This window comes from Bos grunniens, chromosome 13 (genome assembly GCF_055505025.1).
Source record: "Bos grunniens cultivar Pamir isolate PY7600 chromosome 13, Bosgru_T2T1.0, whole genome shotgun sequence".
Taxonomy (NCBI): domain Eukaryota; kingdom Metazoa; phylum Chordata; class Mammalia; order Artiodactyla; family Bovidae; genus Bos; species Bos grunniens.
Window position 1 is genome coordinate 49402443 of NC_141177.1, and position 23634 is coordinate 49426076.

Sequence of the window (23634 nt, forward strand, 5' to 3'; positions counted from 1 at the left end):
CTTTTCACATCCAAATGTCTTTTCTAAGAATAAGTACATTTCTATCTTGTGGTCTCATGTTTCCAAATATTGCCAAGTGTGTATGCCCAGGGTGTGGATACAGTAGGGCCAAAGCTGAGCTGCCATCTGCATGCAGACATGTTCCTTACATGTCCTCCTCTGCCAGTTTGCTGCCTGAAACCCTCAAATGGGAAACAAAATTTTCAATTCTACCATCTGAACCAAGGACTCTGCCAAGAGGAGAAGATGGAAAACATCCCACGAAGATTATAATGGTATGCAGATTCTTGCCTGAGGTTAAGCTTTGTAGGCAATTGGTGGTGGGGAGGGGCAAGAAGGGGTTGAGAGCAGGAGGGTCCTTGGGTCCCAGAAAAAAGAAGAGGAAATCCCGTGGACAGAGGAACCTGGCGGGCTACTGTCCATGGGGTTGCAAGAGTCAGACACAACTTAGTGACTAAACCACTACCACCGCCATCTAGGAGGGCACCAAAGGGCCAGGCAGGGAAATGAGGGCAGTGTCACCTAGGCTACGCCTTGCCGGGCTTATCAGTGGATGAGTCTATCATCAGCAAAGCAGGCCTGCAGGCAAGGACGCTCCATGGATGGGAAGGTGCCTGTCTCCACACCAAGGTCAATAGCACACAAAACTAAGTTTGTGTCCAGTTCACCCTGAACTTTGCCAGCCATCCCACCCCCAGCAGAGCCCAAAGGAGCTGACTCGATCAGGAGACCCAGTCCCACGTACCTGGTTATAGACACAAGGACATGGCCATTGGTTTCCAAACCTTTGCTCCTGATGAATACCTTCAAGGGCAGGTATCCACAGGCCCATGGCCAACCTGGGTCTCTAGGTAGCATCTGCTCTTGATCCACCCACCTGACCCATTCCACCAAGTTCTCCCCCACCCCAGCCGAAATAACCTTTAACATAGTCCAGGAAGAGGATCTTACCAGAAAGAGGGTTTCTCTGCCCTGTGATTTCTCACTCTCTGTGCCTGACTTAACTGGGCGAGCACCTCCACAAGTCTGCTCTCCTTCATGGCCCTAGTGTGAAGGACCCACATGTAACCCCTTCTCATAATCACTTCTGAACCCTTTTGCCAACAAATACAGGCAAAGCCCATGGTGTGTAAGTACAATGGAAACTCAAGTATTGAGCCCTATAATAATTGGGGCTGGACTTGATCTAGACCTGCGGCCAGGCTGAAGAGACGGATCCCAGCTGGTTGACCCTTCAGCTTGGAAAACAACTGCAAGAGTTTCCTAAAGTCCTGGAGCCACCAGCTGTATTCAAAATATTGTGCCTGTTTTATTTATAATAGCCTATTTTAGTAAGTATTTTATTTATAATTTATTTACACGGAAGCAACCTAAATGTCCATCAGTAGATGAATGGGTAAAGAAGATGTGGTATATATACAATGGAATTGTATAAATGTATAAATGGAATAGAACGAATAAAATAATGCCATGTGCAGCAACATGGATGGACCTAGAGATGATCATACTAAGGGACGTCAATCAGAAAGACAAATACCGTGTGATGTCACTTATATGTAGGGTTTAAAATATGACGCAAATGAACTCATCTATGACTCAGAAACAGAATCACAGACGTTGTGGTTGCCAAGGCGGTGGGGGTGGAGGAGGGATAGAATGGGAGGTGGGGGTTAGCAGACGTAAGCTAATATATATAGGATGGATAAACAACAAGGTCCTTCCGTATAGCACAGGAAATTATATTCAATATCCTGTGATAAGCCATAATGGAAAAGAATATAAAAAGAATGCATATATATGTACAAAATCATTTTGCTGAACAGTATTTAGCTTCACTATCAACATTTGTTTCAGCATAATTAAAGCCATTTCATTCCTTAAAAAAATAGACAGTCTTATATTCATATTTATGGTCTTAGTTCCAGAGTGCCTTTTAATTCTTTACCATTTCATCTTTTTTTTTTTTTAAATCATGTAACATATGGAAAGAAAATGGAAAGATTACTCACTTGACTGAAATCAGGTTTGAAATCACTCTGAATATATTTTCTAACGCTTCCTCATTGATTGCCTTGGAAATAAATAACCCCAAGTGGTAGCATCATATTTATATTTCTAAGTCAGGAAGATTTCTCTTATTACTCTGCTTCTAAAATAAATTCCCAAGAAAGTGCGTTAAGTATCAAAATAGTATTTTCAATATCTGCCAACCTAATGTTCATGTCTCAGCAAGAAAGCATGTAACCAGTGAGTAAACTGCCTCTTTGTCAAACAGAAATGTGGCAAATTCTAAGGTGGCTCCTTTTCAACTAAATTGTCTCAGCATGCAGAGCAGCAGGGAGAGGGTTTGCTATAGGACACGGGCAAAAGCCCAATCTTTAGATGATTTTTCCAGGAGGGTATTATATTAAGTTCCAGGGAGAAATGATGAGATATTCGCGGTGAAATGGCACATTTTCTTTCAGAATCACCCGCTCCATTAAATGCATTCGCTCCTCCAGAATGCGTCCCCGACGGGCCACGGGGTTGCACATGGAGTCCCCGGGATGCAAATGAATTCTGTAACCTGACTGGCTGCTCCTGATTTCCAGGAGGCCTGACCTTCTCTGGATGCACCCCGACTCCACATACATGCTTTTTAAGAGACACGATTTTGTCTTGTCTGAAGCACAATGTAATTAGAAAGCAATCTGGCCCACCCACGCAGCTGCCAGGGTAACTTGGCATGGCCTCCACCTGCCTCTGATGGGGTTGCCCTGGCTGACCTTGGCTGTCCTTGGCTGTCCTTGGCTGTCCGAGACGTCTCAGGGCTCAGGGATCCCGGGCAGCACTTGCCTGGAGCCCAGGCTTGGCCAGACTCACATAGAGTCGGGTGTTGTCTGCTGGGAGCCCTGGGGGTTAGACTGGATGGAGCCCACAGCAACCGTGTTCCACGTGGCCATGGGTGGCACAAAGGAGCCTCAGCCATCTGACATGAGCTGCCCACCACTCCACTCAGAGTGCAGAGACCATCCCAGGGCATGTGCAGGCAGGCATGCTCAGTCGCTCTGATTCTTTGTGACTCCATGGACCACAGGCCCTCAAGCTCCTCTGTCTATGGGATTTTCCAGGCAAGAATACTGGAGTAGGTTGCCATTTCCTCCTCCAGGGGATCTTCCTTACCCAGGGATTGAACCTGTTTCTCTTGCATTGCAGGTGGATTCTTTACCACTGAGCCATCATGGCAGTCAACCAGAAACACATCCAAACCCCAATCCCTTCATCCCATCACTCACAAACTTTGCCTGCAACCTCAAAATCCCAGTCCCCCAGGCCTCCTTTTAACCCAGCTCTCTTCCCCAATAAGACCCCATGCCCCATCAAGCCAACTTTCTTTTTCTGCTCTCATTGACCTAAAATTTCCAGTCTCTGCCCCTAAACACTCTAACATCCTCAACAGTTATTTCCATGCTTAATTCTACATCCTCCAATTCAAGTATTATTCTATAGCCAGATTTCTTTCCCAAATACATACCTTTGGTCATGTTACAATGTCATTCTCCTGCTCACAGACTTCCAGTGGCTTCTCATGGTCTCGAGTTTCCTTAGTTGGGTGCTGTGGTCTGATGCCTATTTGTGTAAATAAAGTTTTATTGGCACATAGTCACTCCCATTCATTTACATACTGTTTATAGCTGTGTTGATGCTATGATGGCAGAGCTGAGTCATTGTGACAGGCCCTACACGGCTTGGAAAACCTAAAATATCATTTGTCTCTTTATAGAAAATACTGGCTGACCCCTGCTCTAAAATGTGGTCCCAAATTTCCTTCCAGTTTCATGTCTTTAGAGCCTGGGCTCTCCTGCCTTTCCCACTTTGATTCCCACTAGTCCACTCTCTGCTGGGGGAAATGTTCCCCTTCAGGCCCATTCCATATGGACCCTACTCACAAATGCTTTCCTGACTCCTGTTTCCATGTCATCCCTCCCTCCTTTGGACCCATAATGCCTTGTGATGGCATTTTGCATGTTCTGAATTTTATTGTAAATATTAATGTGTGTTTAATGTTGCTTTCCCTTCCACCCCAGGCAAGGTTTGAAGCTCCTAGAGGGCAGGAACCAGGTCTCAACCACATTAGCCTCTCAGCCTAGCTTACTGCAGTGTCATTCAGTGGTTATTTGGAGACTTACTTGACTGAAAAACTGGGACTCTTCTTTCAGTGGCTTCCAGAGTAAATCACCAACCTCCTCCAAATGCCCACAGGCATCCCAACACCACCCAATACAAGGGGAAGTTGGACTGAAAGGAGTCAGTGGTCTTAACTGACTTGAGCTCAAATATCTTACTGTTAGCAAAATTTTTAAAAATGACCACATTGTAAGGGCCCTTCCCAGCACTGTGGAAGGAGCCACTGCAAGTGAGGGGCTCTCAGCTTCATCAGCTTCTTGGCAATTTACCTCTGTATCTAGGAATCACTCAGGTATGAAGTCTTTAATGTGATTGTGCACAGAGAGCTGACCCGAGAGATACATGCTCCGTGCTAATGAGGGCTCCAGGGCCAGCTGGCACTCTCATCACTCAGGCATCCCCATGGATAATGAGAGCCTTATTCTACATTTTTTCTTTAATCTGGGTTTTTTAATTTTGCAGATTCACCATGGGAAACAGTTTGGTAGTTTCTCAAAAAGCAAAGTGTAGAATTACTGTATGACCTAGCAATTCCACTCTTCAGTATACACCCCAAACTAATTGAAAAGTAGGAACTGGAAGAGATACTTATACAGTCATGTTCATAGAAGCATTACTCACAAATGTAGCCAAAAGGCAGAAGCAACCTAATGACCTTCAGCAAATGAATGAATAAACAATCGGTATGCCTATGGTGGAATATTATGCAGCCATAAAAAAGAATGCTTGATGCATGATACAACGTGGAGAGACCTTGAAAATATTACGCTATGTAAAATAAGACACAAGAGGACACATACTTTGTAATTCCACTTACATGAAATATCTAGAACAGGAAAATTCTTAGAGACAGCAAATAGATTAGCGTTTATGAAGGACTGAAAGAAGAGGGAAGAGGAAATTATGATTTCATTGTTTTGAGAAGTTCTGTTTGGGATGATGAAAAAGTTTGGGAAACATATTGTGATAATGGCTTACAACGCTGTGAATGTAATTAATGCCATGGAATTGTACTCTTAAAAATTATTAAAATGGTAAATTTGTGCTATGTATATTTTGTCACAATAAAAATACAAAAGTGAGGTAATATCTGATCATCAGAAATGAATTTGTTCAGATCAGGTTATTCATGTGTTAGAAAAATATCTGGCAGGATCTTTTGCATGAAAGTATTTATCTAAAATGACTGCAGTCTCTGGAATAAGAACTCTGTAGAGCTCATATACAAAAAATTCTTGCTAAGCCAAATAAAATTGATATTAAGCTGATGTCCATTCGCCAATCCTCCCTCCACTTGTCAACAGTCAACCATGGATGAATTCAATGGCAGTGAAGACACAGGTTTTGAGAAACAGTGTGGCTTGTGTTTGTTTGCCAATGTTGTCTTCAAAAAAAGACAAACTTACTTGGCAGCGATGTGCCTAGGCTAATTTCTTTCAGACCCTGAACTCCCTGAAATCTGTTTAATATAACTCCTTGGCTGTCTGTATAGACCCTGACAGCTGGCTGGAGGTGAGGGGTAACTGGGCAGCCTCAAAGAGGTTCATCGGGAGCATAAAAGCCTTGATAAGGGAGGGGTCATTAGGTGAGTGGGAGACCACATGCCACCTAGACATCACGAGCATCCCTTTAAATGTATTTGCCACCTCTGCCTCCCCTCGCCCATCCCGGGTTCCGTCACCCTCTCAGCTGCTTTCTCTAGGACACGTTCAGAGCCTGCATTATGTCGGATAAATAATGCTTGGTGCAGCAAAAAATCTGAGCTGGTTTAGCACAGAGTTTCGTTTTTCATTCTATCACAATCTGAGACACTTAGGAAGGCAGGCTTCTATGAAGTTGATCAGGAATCTGAGGTCCATCCACTGGGGTTCCCCCATTCTCTCTGGCTTTGGGATCATCTATTGGATCCTCTGCATGTGACCAGGAGACAGGGCAGCAGGATGGTGGAGATGGTTGAGGTGGGTTTTCTGGGCTTAGCATGGAAGTGATGCATGTCTCTTCTGCCTCCAACCCACTGGCCAGGACTGAGACACATGACCCCCACCTAGCTGCAAAGGAGTCTGGGAAATATGTTTGTCTGAGTCCTTAACAGGGTTTCCCCCTGGGGGAGTTTTATATATCTATATCTATATCTATATCTATATATATCTTCAGCCAATCATTGCTCTTCCCATCCTTTGTCCTGCTTTATCCTCACTCCACCAGGAGACCAGAATAGCCTTGCCTTCCAAGGAGAGGAAATAGAGGCACAGAAACTTTGAACTCAAGGCTCCAGCCTGGATAAAGACTGCAACCAGAAGTGCTCTTCCACTTTCCAGTGTGGGGCAAGGCCACCTTCTTTGGTGACTTGCTCTGAGCTCCAGGGTGGACTGGGACAGCCTCTGCTCAGAGGGAGACTCGCTTGGAACATCTGGGCTCCAGATGCGCTGGCTTCTTTCATGCCTCTGAGTGCAGGGGAAGGTATTGGTCTTAAGCCCTAAAATCCTGCGGAGTCTGCTTTTTGTCTCTGAGAGGTCTTCCCTCCTCTCTGCACTCTTTGAGGGCTGAATTCAGCAGAGCCAGCCTTCTTCAACAGCTGACAGGGAATTCTCAGTGGAGAACAGTTGATTTTGGACCAATTCCTGCTGTCAGTCCTGCAAAGCCCAAGCTTCCTGACCTATAGGGCATGCTGACAACCCCATCTGTGTTTGCAGTTAGTTATCGGGGGGGCTTCATTGTAAAAAGTTTGTCGAAAGTTAAGCTGGATGGTGCACAGAAAAAGATGCATTCATCAGGCTGATTCTTCCACTCTCTGCCCTCTTTCTTATGGCTTTGTTGACAGACCCACACAATGTGTGTTGCCAAGATATGAAGACACAATCCACAAAAAATACTTTTTGCCTCCTCTCTGTGTAGGTTTCCATCCATGCATCTATCTTGGCATTTTATTTCTCATGAAAGTGATTCTAAGGTTGAGGTTTACCTCTACTGCATGATCTCTTAATTCATAATATGAACAACAATGTGGAGAGGTAAGTCGAATCATAAATGGTCACTCATAATGGGATTTGGGGAAATGAAAGTGCATTGTGTGTGGCCTTAACTTTTTAAAGTTGAGATCAATACAATCACACCTTCAAACTTCTCTCACAATGTAGTTTTTGGCCATACAGCCCTGAACTGAATGGATGGTGTGCTGACTGCCAGAGGGGTTTTTTATGTTTGCACATAGCTCACTACAAAAGATACTTTACAAAAACTGTGAGGAAAGTACATATTTGTTACATTAATACAATAAATAAGAGCAGAGAGGCTCAATAATACACTTGCTTTAAGATAAGGGAATACACATGGTGGTCCAGTGGTTAAGACTCTGTACTGACACTGCAGGGACACTATTTCAGTCTCTGTTCAGGGAACGAAGATCTCTACATGCCAAGGGGCCAAAAATATTTTTTTCTCTTGAGCTGAATAAAAATGGATGTACAATATATTAACTAAAGATTAGGGAATATAGCTATCACCTGTTCAGGTGAAAGGTCCGAGATCTGTGTTTTGTTTTGTTTCTCACTATTTGTGAGAATTTACTCAGTCAGGTTTTCTTCTTCTGTACCACAGTAGAGAAGAAAGGGATGTGCTTTTGAGGGATGGTTTCAGATGCAAGGAAAAGCATTTTTGACCAAAAGTGAGGTTTACTTTCTCACACAGCAAGACATCCTGTATGTAAAGTCGTGGGAAGATTGGCATAAACCATATATTTTGCTCTGCAGTCCTCAACTGTGCCTCCTCATAGCCACAAGATGGATGCTGCAGCTCCAGACATCACATTCTCACAGAACTAAGGCCAAAGGGTGAAAGGTCTTTCCTCTTTTCAGGAAATATATTGCTTAGAATCCCCCAGCAGACTTTTACTTGTATCTCATTGGCCTAAAGGGAGTTCACGCTTATCCTTAACATAATCATTGGCAAAGTGGAAAGGGATTATCATAATTGGTTTAGACCAGTGGTGCTCAAACTTCAGCATGAACTGGAATCTCCTGGGGGCCTTATTAAAATATAAATTGCTGTGTTCCTGGGCCAAAGTTTCTGATTTACTATATTCAGAATGGAGCCTAATAAATTTGCATTTCTAATACGTTTCCAGGTCATCCCACTGCTGCTGGTCCAGGGAATCATACTTTTGTTGGTTTAGACAGATCTTGATTCATTTTCTAGGGCTAGGGACAACTGGAGGAAAACATCAGGACCAAATTAGCCAAAGAGAACTTGTTAGGCCGGCATCCTGTCCTGTCCACTGCATGTTTTCTTGTATTTTCCCCTTCATTTTCTGGGTATACTTCTAGACGCTTTTGGCCTTTTCTGGACCATTGCAGATTAGATAGCTTTATGGAAATTGTCTTTATTAATTTGATTCCTACAGCAAGTCTTTTTTCCTTTGAAACTAACATAAATTCTAAGTCCATCAGTGTGTACAGCTTAAATTATGTGGAGCTTAAGTTATTTGTTTCAATATCTATTACCTTTTGACTTTCTCTGTAAAGTGTCATCAGTCGTTGCGTTTGTTCAGTCATCCAGTTTGTTAGAACCATCTTAAGATCTTCCTTGGCTCTTACCAAGCTAAACACTTTTGAGTCATCAGCAGATTCTTTCACGCTATCGTTCACTTCATCCTCTAGGTCATTGACAAGTATATTGAGCTAAATTACTGGAACTACCTAAAAGTTTGTAGCAGTTATATAGAAACAGGTAGAAACAGATATAAACATAATTATATAGAAAGAAACTTCTCCTGCCCAAAATTCCAAGTAAATGACATTTTTGAGACCACTTTGGAGATTTGGGCACTAAATGTGGAGATTTCTTGAACTTCAGGCACTAGCAGCATCTGAACAATGTACCAGGTGTGGCAGCAGCCTTCAATCCGTGTATCAGTTTCATATACTAAAAAAAGTCCGGATAGGCTTTCCTGGTGGTCCAGAGGTTAAGAATCCACTTCACACTGCAAGGGACACCAGTTCAATCCCTGGTCCAGGAAGATCCCACATGCCTCAGGGCAACTGAGTCCATGTGCCACAACTACCGAGCCCACATGCAACAACTACTGAAGCCCTCGCGCCTAGAGCCTGTGCTCCACCACAAGAGAAGCCACCGCAATGAGAAGCCTGTACACCCCAACTAGACCGGCCTCCACTCTCCAAAACTAGAGAGTGCCTGACTGTAGCAAAAAAGACCCAGTGCATAAATAAATTAAATCAATATTTTTTAAAAAGAAAACACAAATCATCTGAATCTGATGACTTGTGTGTTTAAAAAAGAAGTCTGGACTTCCCTGGTGGTCCAGAGGTTAAGAAACGGCCTGACAATGCAGGGGATATGGGTTCAATCCCTGGTCTGGGAGGATCCCACATGGCGAGAGGCAACTAAGCCCGTGAGCCACAACTACTGAGCTTGCATGCCTAGAGCCCGTGCTCTGCAACAAGAGAAGTTACGACAACGAGAAGCCCGCCCACCTCAACAAAGAGTAGCCTTTGCTTGCTGCATCTAGAAAAATCCATCCCATAACAATGAAAGACCCAGTGTATCCAATAGAAAAAAATGTGCATGTTTGATTCCATTATTTCCTGTGCAGAGTTTGTAGCAGTTATATAGAAACAGATATAAACATAATTATACAGAAAGAAACTTCTCCTGCCCAAAATTCCATGTAAATGATATTTTTGAGACCACTTTGGAGATTTGGGCACTAAATGTGGAGATTTCTTTCTAGAGACACCCTCTCAATCCCATGCCTAAAGATCTAGCTAGCTGATACCAAATTCCATTAGAAAGTCACTCTTTGGAGTAAACAAGCATCTCATTTAAAATAAGTGTCTCTTGAAAGATAAAGGCTAAGAGAGCTAACTCTGGACATATATATAAACCTGAGTGAGAGTCCATTTAGTAATCCTCATTCCTCCCCGCTGTGATCTCTATGCTGAGGGATGAAGGATGGAGGCAAGGAATGGACTGACTTGGGAATTCAGGGAAGCAAACTTCTCTGGGAGGGAATTCCCAGTGGGCCCTGGGCAGCCAGGTTGTGATGGGGGAACTGGGTGTGATGCTTGTAAGGGAAAAGGCCCCAGAAGGGAGCAGTGGGGGTAGAAGTGGGAACACATGTCTCTCACAGTTTGAGCCAAGATAGCCCTGTTTAGTCACATAATGTACATCTTAATAAAGAGTCCTGGGATGTTCTTATTATTAGAGGAATGTTAATTCCTGAACTCCAGGCCAGCCTTTTTTCCCCTCACTTTCTGGCCAGAACACATTGATGGGGCCCATGTCTGTTTTTAAAGCCTCATCTTAGTCCTTATCTCAACCAAGCCCCACAGGACTGGAATCCAAGATGAAGAAACTAAGTTATGAGGAATTTTTAGTTGATTCACCAAAGGCCATATGGTTAGTACCAAGATTTGGTGGTCAGTGCTGCTTCTATCACACCATGTGGTCTATAGGATCAGGGCTGCTATGGGTGGTTGTTCAGCCTGTGCATGCACAAAGGCACCCAGCTGATGGGTGACAGAGCAGCAGGAATCAGGAGTCCTTTTGTAAGTAACAAAAAAGTCTCAAATATACTAGCTTTATCGTTGCTGTTGTTCAGTCACTAAATCATGTCTGATTCTTTGTGACCCCATGGATTGCAGCACGCCAGGCTTCCTGTCCTTCACTATCTCGTGAAGTTTGTTCAAACTCACATCCATTGAGTCGGTGATGCTATCTAACCATCTCATCCTATGCTGTTCCCTTTTCCTCCTGCCTTCTACCTTTCCCAACATCATGGTCTTTTCCAACAACTCGGCTCCTCGGTGGCCAAAGTATTGGAACTTCAGCTTCAGCATCAGTCTTTCCAATGAATATTCAGGGTTAATTTCCTTTAGGATTGACTGATTTGATCTCCTTGCAGTCCAAGGGACTCTCAAGAGTCTTTTCCAGAACCACAGTTTAAAAGCATCAATTTTTCAGTGCGCAGCCTTCTCCATGGTTCAACTCTCACATACATACATGACTACTAGAAAAACCATAGCTTTGACCATATAGACCTTTGTCGGCAAAGTGATGTCTATGCTTTTTAATACTCTGCCTAGGTTTGTTATAGCTTTCCTTCCAAGGAGCAAGCATCTTTTAATTTCATGGTTGTAGTCACTGTCTGCAGAGATTTTGGAGCCCAAGAAAATAAAATCTGTCACAGTTTCCAATTTTTCCCCTTTCTAGTAACCCTTAATAGACCAGAATTCTTATATTTTTATTTTGTAAAATTGGTGCCTCTAAGGCAGGTTCTAGGCATAAGGAGAATTGGATTTCTCAGCGTCTTCCTGAGTGGTTATTCTGTTTCAGTCTTGCCTCTTCCAGTCTCAGAGCCACTGCATGTCACTTCAGCAAGATCTTTGCTTTAACAGCCTTATAGCCTTACAACTTAGAGACTGAGGTACAATGACCTAACAATATACTATATGTTTTTAAAGTATACAATGTGAAATGTTGACATATGTGTGCACCCATGAAACCACCCCACAAAGTGACCAACATGTCCACCCCTCCAAAACTTTCCACCTGGCCCTTTGTAAGCACTCCCATTCCTTCCTCCTAATCCAGGAAACCACCCATCAGCTTTCCGTCCCCACAGGTCAGTTTACATTTTCTAGTATGGTATCCACGGAGTCACACAGTCTGTACTAATTGTTGTTTGGCTTCTTCACCAGCATGATTATTTCGGGCTTTATCCAGGTCCTTCCATGTATCAATGGGGGCTTCCCTGATGGCTCAAACAGCAAAGAATCTGCCTGCAATGCAGGTAACCCAAGTTCAGTCCCTGGGTTGGGAAGATCCCCTGGGGAAAGAAATGGCAACCCACTCCAATATTCTTGCCTGGAGACTTCCATGGACAGAGGAGTCTGGTGGGCTACAGTCCATACAGTCGAAAAGAGTCAGACACGACTGAGTGACTAACACTTACTTACTTCTATGTATCAATGGTTCATTCCTTTCTTACTACTAAGTAGTATTCCATCGTATGTATATGCCACAATTTGTTTATCCATTCACCTGATGATGAACATTTGGATTGTTTTTAGTTCTATTTTAATGCATTAATTTATTTTAATTAATTTTGGCCATTACAAACAAGGCTGCTAAAAATATTTCTACACAACTCTTTGCATGGACATAGGCATTTATTTTACTTGGGTATATCTCTAGATGAAATAAATGCCTATGGCCATAGAAAGATGAGAATCTGCCTGTGAATGCAAGAGGCACGGGTTTGATCCCTGGCTTGGAAAGATCCCCTGGAGAAGGAAATAGCAACCCACTCCGGTATTCTTATCTGGGATATCCATGGACAGAGGAGCCTGGCAGGCTACAGTCCATGGGGTTGCAGTAGAGTTGGACATGACTTGCAACTAAACAACACCAACAATATATCTAGAAGTAGAAAGCCTGGGTCTTATAAAGTGCTTGTTTAACAATTTAAGAAGGTGTCAAACTTTTTCTGGGTATTTGTGCCATTGTACGTCCCCACCAGCAGTGTGTCAGAGGTCTAGTTCATTTACATCTTAACCAACAATTCATAGAGTCAGTCTTTTTAAGTATAGATATACTAATAGGCCTACAAGAGTATCTCTCTGTGGTTTTAACATGCATTTCCATAGTGCATAATGATGTTGAGTATCTTGTCATGCATTTGCTTTTTTTGATAAACTGCATGTTCAAATCTTCTGCTCATTCAAACAATACAGTTGTTTGTTTCCTTTTTGCTGAGCTTAAAGTGAAAGTGAAATGGCTCAGTCATGTCTGACTCTTTGTGACGCCATGGACTGTAACCTACCAGGCTTCTCAGTCCATGGGATTTTCCAGGCAAGAGTACCAGAGTGGGTTGCCATTTCCTTCTCCAGGGGATCTTCCCGACCCAGGGATTGAACCCAGGTCTCCCGCATTGCAGGCACACACTTTACCCTCTGAGCCACCAGGGAAGTCCATTGCTGAGCTTAGGGAGTTATTAATATATTGTGGATATCAGTGGCTATCAGTTCTTTATCAGATTTATAAGCATTTTCTTCTGCTCTGTGACTTATCTCTTTATTTTTTAACAGAGTCCTTTGAACAATGTTTCTTAATTTCGATGCAGTCCAATATCAATTTTATATATGTGGTATTCTTTTGCTGTTGAATGTAAAAAAACTCTACCTAACCTGAGATAACAAAGATTTTCTCCTGTGTTTTCTTCTAGAAATTTTGTAATTTTAGTTTTTATGGCTAAATCTCCAATCTGTTTTGACTTACTTTTTGTGGAAGTGGCAGGATTGGACTGGAATTATTTTTTGCATAAGAATATCCAACTGTTCTATCTCTGCTAGTTAAAAACATTATATTTTCTTTCCTGAATTACCTTTACACCTGTGTAAAAAAAATCAATTGACCTTATCGATGTGAGTTTATTTCTGGACTCCTCTTCTTTTCTATTGATCTTATTGTCCATCTTGACACCAATATCATAGTATTGTAATTATTCTATTCTCTTCCATTGATCTATTTATCTATCTTCATGCCAATAACACACTCTCTTAATTACTGCACTTTTATAATAAATATCAAAATAAGGTAGTGTGCAATCTTTCCTCCTATTTTTCAAAATTGTTTTATTTCCTTGGGTTCTTTATATTTCCAAGTGAATTTTAGCATCAGTTTGCCAAATTATACAAAAAGGATTCTGACTGGGAATCTGTTTTTTTTTTCCCACAGATTAATTTGGGGAAAATTTGATATATTTGCTATGTTGAGTCATCTGACTCATGAAACTGGTGAATTACTCCATTTATTTAGGTCTTTCATTTTTCTCAGCAACGTTTTATAGTTTGAAGTGTGAAATTCTTAATCATCTTTTCCAGATTTATCCCTAGGAATTTAACATTTTAATGCTATTGTAAATGGAATTTTTAAAAATATCAATAGTGAATCATTTATTAGTAGTACTTAGTAATAACAGATTTTTGTATATTGATTTTACATCCTACAACCTTCCTAAAGTAACTTATTAGTTCTTTTGGGTTTTGTTTTTTTTTCTTTTTGTAAGATTTTCTACATAAATGATAATGTCATCAATGCTTACTTCTTTTCCAATTGTAATGCCATTTTTTTCTTTTTCTTGCTTTACTGATTGATCTGGTTAGAACCTCCATGGACGATACTGAATAGAAGTGGTGAGTGAACATCCATATCTTGTTTCTAATCTTCAGGGGAACATATTCAGTCCTTTGTCATACCTATGAGGGTAGCTACACATTTTGGATAACCTTTATCAAGTAGAGGAATTCCTTTCAATGCTTAGTTTGCTGAATTGCCAGTTACACATATATTAGACCACTTGAAGTTGTCCCAGTGTGCACAGATACTGTATATTGTTTCCAGTCTGTTTTCTTTCCAAATTTCATTGTATTTACTTTCTATTGTTACATCTTCAAATTCACTAATCTTTTCCTCTGCAATGTCTAATCTATTTTAATCCCAGAATGGGAAAGACTAGAGATTTCTTCAAGAAAATTAGAGATACCAAGGGAACATTTCATGCAAAGATGGGCTCGATAAAGGACAGAAATTGTAGGGCCCTAACAGAAGAAGGAGATATTAAGAAGAGATGGCAAGAATACACAGAAGAACTGTACAAAAAAAGATCTTCACGACCCAGATAATGACGATGGTGTGATCATCCACCCAGAGCCAGATATCCTGGAATGTGAAGTCAAGTGGGCCTTAGGAAGCATCACTATGAACAAAGCTAGTAGAGGTGATGGAATTCCAGTTGAGCTATTTCAAATCCTGAAAGATGACGCTGTGAAAGTGCTGCACTCAATATGCCAGCAAATTTGGAAAACTCAGCAGGCCACAGGACTGGAAAAAGTCAGTTTTCATTCCAATCCCAAAGAAAGGCAATGCCAAAGAATGCTCAAACTACCGCACAATTGCATTCATCTCACACGCTAGTAAAGTGATGCTTAAAATTCTCCAAGCCAGGCTTTAGCAATACGTGAACCGTGAACTTTCAGATGTTCAAGCTGGTTTTAGAAAAGGCAGAGGAACCAGAGATCAAATTGCCAACATCTGCTGGATCATCGAAAAAGCAAGAGAATTCCAGAAAAACATCTGTTTCTGCCTTATTGACTATGCCAAAGCCTTTGACTGTGTGGATCACAATAAACTGTGGAAAACTCTTCAAGAGATGGGAATACCAGACAACCTGACCTGCCTCTTGAGAAACCTATATGCAAGTCAGGAAGCAAGAGTTAGAACTGGACATGGAACAACAGGCTGGTCCCAAATAGGAAAAGGAGTATGTCAAGGCTGTATATTGTCACCCTGCTTATTTAACTTATATGCAGAGTACATCATGTGAAATACTGTGCTGGAGGAAGCACAAACTGGAATCAAGATTGCCGGGAGAAATATCAATAACCTCAGATATGCAGATGACACCACCCTTATGGCAGAAAATGAAGAAGAACTAAAGAGCCTCTTAATGAAAGTGAAAGAGGAGAGTGAAAAAGTTGGCTTAAAGCTCAACATTCAGAAAACGAAGATCATGGCATCTGGTCCCATCACTTCATGGCAAATAGATGGGGAAACAGTGGAAACAATGGCTGACTTTATTTTGGGGGGCTCCAAAATCACAGCAGATGGTGACTGCAGCCATGAAATTAAAAGACGCTTACTCCTTGGACGGAAAGTTATGACCAACCTAGACAGCATATTGAAAAGCAGAGACATTACTTTGCCAACAAAAGTCTGTCTAGTCAAGAGTATGGTTTTTCCAGTGGTCATGTATGGATGTGAGAATTGGACTATAAAGAAAGCTGAGTGCTGAAGAATTGATGCTTTTGATCTGTGGTGTTGGAGAAGACTCTTGGGAGTCCCTTGGACTGTGAGGAGATCCAGCCAGTCCATTCTAAAGGAGATCAGTCCTGGGTGTTCATTGGAAGGACTGATGTTACAGCTGAAACTCCAATACTTTGGCCACCTGATGCGAAGAGCTGACTCATTTGAAAAGACCCTGATGCTTCTGGGAAAGATTGAGGGCAGGAGGAGAAGGGGGACGACAGAGGACGAGATGGTTGGATGGCATCACTGACTCGATGGACATGAGTTTGGGTGGACTCCAGGAGTTGGTGATGGACAGGGAGGCCTGGCGTGCTGCGGTTCTTGGGGTCACAAAGAGTCAGACACGACTGAGTGACTAAACTGAACTGAACTGAACTGGACTAGGTTTCTAGTCTTAAATACTGTAATCTTCATAGAATTTCAGTTTGTATATCTTCTTTTTAAAAAAAAACATTTATTTGTTTGGCTGCACTGGGTCTTAGTTGTGGCACATGGGATCTTTAGTTAAGTCATGCAAACTCTTAGTTGTGGTATGTGGGATCTAGTGCCCTGACCTGGTATTGAACCCAGGCTCCTTGCATTGGGAGCATGGAGTCTCAGCCACTGGACCACCAGAGAAGTCCCTGTATCTTATATTTTCCAAGTCTCTGCTAATTATGCATGATATTTCCTTCAATTTCTTGAACGTATTGAAAACAGATATAATAACTATTAAAGATCTTTAGTAATTCTAACATCTATGTCATTTCCATAGATGTCTACGTGTCAGTTTCCATGATCTTATTTCTTCCTTTGATTATGGGTAAAAATTTTCTGTTGCTCTGCATGCCTCGTAATCTAGATTGGATACCAGACACTGTGAATTTTACCCTGTGGGGTGCTGTCTATTTTCTTATTCCTAGAACTATTCTTGAACCCTATTATGGAGCATAGTTAAATTACCTGAAAGTGGTTCAGTCTTTTCAAGTTTGCTTTTAAGGTTTGTTAGGCAGAAACAGGGGTTTCCCTGGTGGCTCAGTGGCAAAGATTCTGTCTGCAGTGCAGGAGCCACAGGAGACAGGAGTTTGTTCCCTGGGTTGGGAAGAACCCCTGGAGGAGGGCATGGCAACCCAGTCCAGTATTCTTGCCTGGAAATTCCCATGGACAGAGGGGCCTGGTGGGCTACAGTCCATGGGATTGCAAAGAGTTGGACATGACTGAGAGACTTAACACACACACACATAGGCAGAACCAGAGAGAATGGAGCCCAGGTCTAATTTCACCTCATCACCAAGGCAAACACTTTTGGAACCTCCGCTCACAGCTCCATTGATTACGCCTCTTTTGCTCTGGTCTTGTGTGATCTCTGGAAAATGGTTAGTTTCATCTCTTGGGTGCTTCTTCCCCCAGCCTCAGGAGTTTCCACATACACATTTGCTAATAGGCTGCCAGAGGAAGCCCCAGGATACTTCTGGAGACTTTCGTCATATGACTCCCTCCTCTCCCAGAGGAGGGAGCCAACTCCAGCCACCTTGGTTTCCCCAGACCCTCAGCTCTGTCTCATCAACTCAGGGAGATCACTGGGATCTGCCTGGGTTTCCCTCCCTGGCCCCGCCTTGGAAACCCTCCTATAGGGCTGGGGGAATTAGACGGCCCCTGGCTTATATCTCATCTCTCAAGGATCACTGTCCTTTCCTACTTGATGTCCAATGTCTTTCAAACTCTTGTTTCATATGCACTACCTTTGTTACCAGCTATTTTAGATAAGAGGGCAAATATGGCCCTTGTTACTCCATCTTGTCTGCCCTGTTTTTAAAACTTTTGCCTTAAATCAAAAGTCACCAGGTTCAGATGCCTCTTTTTTAGAACCTCTTCCCTGTCTAATTTAGCAATTAGTCTAAGCAAGCAGCCAGGGTCTGTGATTAAGAGCAGAAACACTGAGGTTGCACAGCCTAAAGTTTGATATTATTTCATTCTTAATGGTTTGACCTTGAGCAAGTTACTCACTCTCTTCAAGCCCCAGTCTCCTCCTTTATAGTCAGGGAAAGTACCATGAGGGTTACTTTTATGTGTCAGCCTGGCTACGGTGCTCAGGTGTTTGGTCAAACATTAGTCTAGATGTTGCTGTGAGGATATTTTGGAATATGATTAACACTTACAATCAGTTGACTTGAAAGGAAGATTACCCTTGATAATGTGGGTGGGCCTCATCCAATCAGTTGAAGCAAACGTCGAGGTTTCTGGAAGAAGAAGAAATTTGCCTCAAGACCCTAACCCACAAATATTTCCAGGATTTCTGTTCTTCTAGCCTGCCCTGTGGATTTTGGACTCAAGATTGCAAAGTAACTGTTGCTTGAGCTTCCAGCCTAACCTACCAGCTTCCCAGTAAATGTCGTATTTACTCATCTCCACAACCATGAGCCCATTCCTTCAATGAATCTCTCTAAGCAAGACACTTGTTGTTGATCAATTATTTTGTTCTCTGTATCTTTCCCATATTCCCCCATCATGTAATTGTGTTTTTGTTTGTATATTTATATTTATTTGGCTGTGCCGGATATTAGCTGTGGCATGCAGGATCTTTCAGAGAAGGCAATGGCACCCCACTCCAGTACTCTTGCCTGGAAAATCCCACGGACGGAGGAGCCTAGTAGGCTGCAGTCCATGAGGTCGCTAAGAGTCAGACATGACTGAGCGACTTCACTTTCACTTTTCACTTTCATGCATTGGAAAAGTAAATTGCAACCCACTCCAGTGTTCTTGCCTGGAGAATCCCAGGGACGGTGGAGCCTGATGGGCTGCCATCTATGGGGTCGCACAGAGTCGGACACGACTGAAGCTACTTAGCAGCAGCAGCAGCAGGAGGAGGATCTTTAGTAGAGGCATGCAAACTCTTAGTTGTGGCATGTGGGATCTACTTCTCCAACCAGGGATTGAATCTGGACCCCCTGCATTAGAAGCATGGAATCTTAGCTACTTGACCACCAGGAAAGTTTCCCCGTGTATTTGTTTTTAAAGTACACTTTGCCCACAGCTCAGCTATGTGTGTGATTTCACTTTATCATCACAGAGGGCTATCTGCCATAAGCTGCGATGCATAAGGCAATATAAGTAGTCATGTATGGATGTGAGAGTTGGTCCATAAAGAAAGCTGAGTGCCAAAGAACTGATGCTTTTGAACTGTGTTGCTGGAGAAGACTCTTGAGAGTCCCTTGGACAGCAAGGAGATCAAATCAGTCAATCCTAAAGGAAATTAGCTCTGAATATTCATTGCAAGGACTGGTGCTGAAGCTGAAGTTCCAAAACTTTGGTCACCTGATGAGAAGAGCTGACTCACTGCAAAAGACCCTGATGTGGGGAAGGATTGAGGGCAAGAGGAGAAGGGGGCGACAGAGGCCGAGATGGTTGGATGGTATCATTGACTCAACAGACATGTGTTTGAGAAAACTCCGGGAGATCGTGAAGGACAGGGAAGCCTGGGGTGTTGCAGTTCACGGGGTTGTGAAGAGTCGGACATGACTTAGAGACTGAACAACAAAATAAGGCAACATTTCAGAATGAAGTAAATCTTCTCTGAAAGTACATCAATTCAGATATTAAACAAATACATAGATGCAGGTTCAGCAGTGGAGGCCTGTTGGGCAAGAGCCTGACACTGTTTTCCTCCCAAGTTTTTGCCCTGAATTCCTGTGAAGTGCTCCCCTAAAATTCCCTTCCATTCCACTTCCTCCCTTCACAGAGACAGCCACTGGGGCCATGACAAACTCAAGAGTCAGACTCAAGAAACTGAAGTTAGAAGAACCCAGGCATTGGCCGAGTGAGGCTGGACTCGTAACCTGAAGGAAAGCTCAAACTCCCAATCTTTATACTGAAAAATCCAGGGCAGTCGATAAACATCAGCTTGATGCACACTTAGCAAAGTGGGATGAAACTGACTTTCTACTGTGGGCCCTGGAGGATTCAGAGACTAAGAGGCATCTTTTAAACCAGGAGAATATCCTTTTGCTGAAAATATTTGAGTATTTCTTCTTCTTACAGTACCATTTACACCAGCGGTCCCCAAACTCTGTGATCTAATGCCTGATGATCTGAGGTGGAGCTGATGTAATAATAAAAGAAATAAAGTGCACAATAAATGAAATACTCTTGAACCATCCCAAAACCATCCCCCTTCCATGGAAAAATTGTCTTCCAGGAAACCAATCCCTGGTGCAAATAAGGTTGGGGACGGCTGATACACCATCATCATAGCATTAAGACCTGGTGTTTCTGGCAATGTGTTTTCACTATTACACATCTATACAGAGTTCAAATGGGATTTGAAATCAGGCAGAACATCTGTGCAGACCTTCACTCTATCAACCTCTTTGCTCGGGTCCATGTATGTATTAACAGTTATAGAAAAAGTAACAAATAATGGATGAGCTCTTTCCACTTCTCATAGACAGAGAGATTTAAGCAACAGAAGAAAAGACAATCGAATTTATCTAAGTACCCACATATAATATGTGGCAAAGAGGACTAAATGGAGAATAATAATAGGAACACATGAGATATTTTAATTTATCCAGTGTTCTTTTTCTTTTTGCAGTGGACTTAGGAAACTGAAATGTGTAAGTCAAAGCAGATGGAGTTTTCAGTCCTATGATATTTGGACATGTAATGATTTTAGTCAGATAAAAATTTAAATTTCTTGTTTTGGAAAGAGATAAGACAATGGGATAAAGAGAAGAGACACTCCTGTCCTCTGAGGATGAATTTTAAAATGGTGCTTGATTTGCTCATTGAACCTTCAGGATTTGATTCATGTTATGGAACTGGCACAAATAAACACTAAATGAGGTATTTTCGAATAAATGTAACGTTGAAAGCTCTGGTCGAGGGAACTATACTGTAAATCATTTCGTAAATCTCCTTTCTCTGAAACTCTGGACTTTATGCTTTTATTGGTTTTTTCTTGCCAGTTTTTAGTCTCCTTCATTGAGTCATTATGACTGTTCAAAAGAAAGCCAGAATTCATGCAAAAGCATATAAAAGAAGACTCGATTAGTTTTGAAATTATAGACACTCCAGGAAACAGTGAAGTTAGCACATCTGTATAAAACACACTTGGAGCACTTTCATATTTAATGAAAAATATATTCCACCGAGTGTTAACCCTGAACAACATGACCTAGAAACCCATTAATAGTTTTGCAGCTTATTGAAAGACTGAGATTTTACTATTCCCACTCTAGCTGAGCATTATATGAAAATGCTTATAAATCTCAACAACTCACCCTGAAGTTTGCCAAATTACTCCCCCCTCCCCATCAGTGGAATGTACCATCACACGGAAATATAAAAATTTCAGCAATATCTACAGAAACACTCCAAATTACTCAGGCATTAAATCATCTAATATGAGATGGATCTATGACCACGATGGGAAGAGTCCCTGAAGAGGACAAAATATTTGTTTAAAGGGCCAGTGGATCATGGGACACATTGTGGGTTTGTAATATGTTCAGTAAATCGTTATGTTCCCACTTCAGGGAGAAAGAAGTCCACTACTTCCTCTGAACTGAATTTTGGTTGTTCAACAAAATCAAGTATTATCCTATATGAAGAAATAAGCTCACAAATAGTGATACAGACTGTGGGTTTCTCCCTCCTCCCTGTGAAACTTCTCTGGAATTTCCTGCCTCTCTTTCATGCAAGAGATTTCTTTTTTCCATCCTTCTAAGGCTGATTGGTTTGTATCATTATGAAACAAGGATTTTTCTTTCAAAATATCAGATTGAAAAATTCTCAGCCTGGCGTTGTCTCATAAAGATTATGCTCTGATTAAAACCAGACCTGGCTTGTAGATCTGCTTTCATTTTTTCTCCCCTGAAACACAAACAAGAGAAATTTTAATAAAAACATTCCACTTCCCACCAGAGACGCTGGGAATGGTAATCCAGGTATTACCCTATCTGCAAATATGCATCCAACACGCAGGGCCTGCATGGAAGTATTTTAAAGGCTTAACCCAAGATTTTCATATTAAGAATGGAATGTAGTATCTTTTGATTCCTTAAATCCCCAATTTTGAAGAAAGGCACCTTTTAAAATGATCTGAGTGATGGCCTGGGACTGTGAACAGGTATTCTTAACAATATAATGAACTCACCTGTATCCTTTTCCCAGTGCTTTTTAAAAGTGAGGAGACAGAACCCAAAGATGCCTGAGAAAAGATGTTCACTGCAGCGTTGTTTATAACAGCTGCCAGCTGCATGTAGTCTGCTGCTGCTGCTGTCGATTCAGTCATGTCCGACTCTGTGCAACCCCATAGATGGCAGCCCACCAGGCTCCCCCGTCCCTGGGATTCTCCAGGCAAGAACACTGGAGTGGGTTGCCATTTCCTTCTCTAATGCATGAAAGTGAAAAGTCAAAGTGAACTCACTCAGTCGTGTCCGACTCTTCGCAACCCCATGGACTGCAGCCTACCAGGCTCCTCTGTCCATGGGATTTTCCAGGCAAGAGTACTGGAGTGGGGTGCCATCGCCTTCTCCACATGTAGTCTGACTGCCTATCAAAGCTGACTTGGGGAGGGATGCTAATGGAGGGGCTAAGAGCAGAAGCACTGGAGACCAGCTCTGCCTGCTTATGGATTCTGGTGCCACTATTTACTAATCCTGTGACCTTGGACAAGTTACTTAAACCTTAGTTTTCTCCTCTGTAAAACTGGGATAATAACAGTAGCTAATTCTTAAGGTTGAAGTGAAGCCTGAGATAATAGTTGCTAGTATCTGTAGTATCTACAACAGTGTGTGGTACATCATAGGTTCTCAATAAATACATATTGAATAAATACAAAGAGGTTGCAAGAGTGCCCAGTGAATAGTGGGCAATCAACTGGTGGCTATTAGGTGGTATGTCCATACAATGGCATAGTAAGCAGTAATTTAAAAACATTACGTATCACTATGTAAAAATAAATTTTAATATTTAAAATATGATATAAATAAAGAAGTATTGTTCAGTGGTAAAGAATCTGCCTGCTGATGCAGGAGATGCAGTTTCGATCTCTAGATGGGGAAGAGCCCCTAGAGAAGGAAATGGCAACCCACTCCAGTATTCTTGCCTGGGAAATCCCATGGATAGAGGAGACTGGTGGACTACAGTCCATGGAGTCTCAAAGAGTCGGACACAACTTAGAGACTAAACAACAAATAGGATGCTACACTTTCTCTAAGAAAATGGCCAACATGTATATGTGGGCTTTGCTGGTGGCTCAGATGGTAAAGAACCTGCACATCAGTTCAGTTCAGTTCACTCAGTCATGTCCGACTCTTTGCGAGCCTGTGGACTACAGCACGTCAGGCCTCCCTGTCCATCACCAACTCCCGGAATTTACCCAAACTCATGTCCATTGAGTCGGTGATGCCATCCAACCATCTCATCCTCGGTCGTCGCCTTCTCCTCCCACCTTCAATCTTGATCAGCATCAGGGTCTTTTCCAATGAGTCAGCTCTTCATAATCCGGTGGCCAAAGGATTGGAGTTTCAGCTTCAACATCAGTCCTTCCAATGAACACTCAGAACTGATTTCCTTTAAGATGGACTGGTTGGATCTCCTTGC

The 23634-nt window shown here is 42.2% G+C and overlaps 1 long non-coding RNA gene across 2 annotated transcripts in view; it reads right to left on the reverse strand.

Moving 5' to 3' along the window:
* Window positions 1–18273, reverse strand: part of LOC147360958 (uncharacterized) — a 57652-nt gene extending 39379 nt beyond the window's left edge. For both annotated transcript variants that reach the window (XR_015139536.1, XR_015139537.1), the window contains exons 1-2: window positions 18189–18273; window positions 3515–3609 (exon numbers count right to left, since the gene is read on the reverse strand). This is a non-coding gene — a long non-coding RNA (uncharacterized LOC147360958). The remainder of the gene's footprint in view (window positions 1–3514; window positions 3610–18188) is intronic.
* Window positions 18274–23634: the final 5361 nt, after the last annotated feature.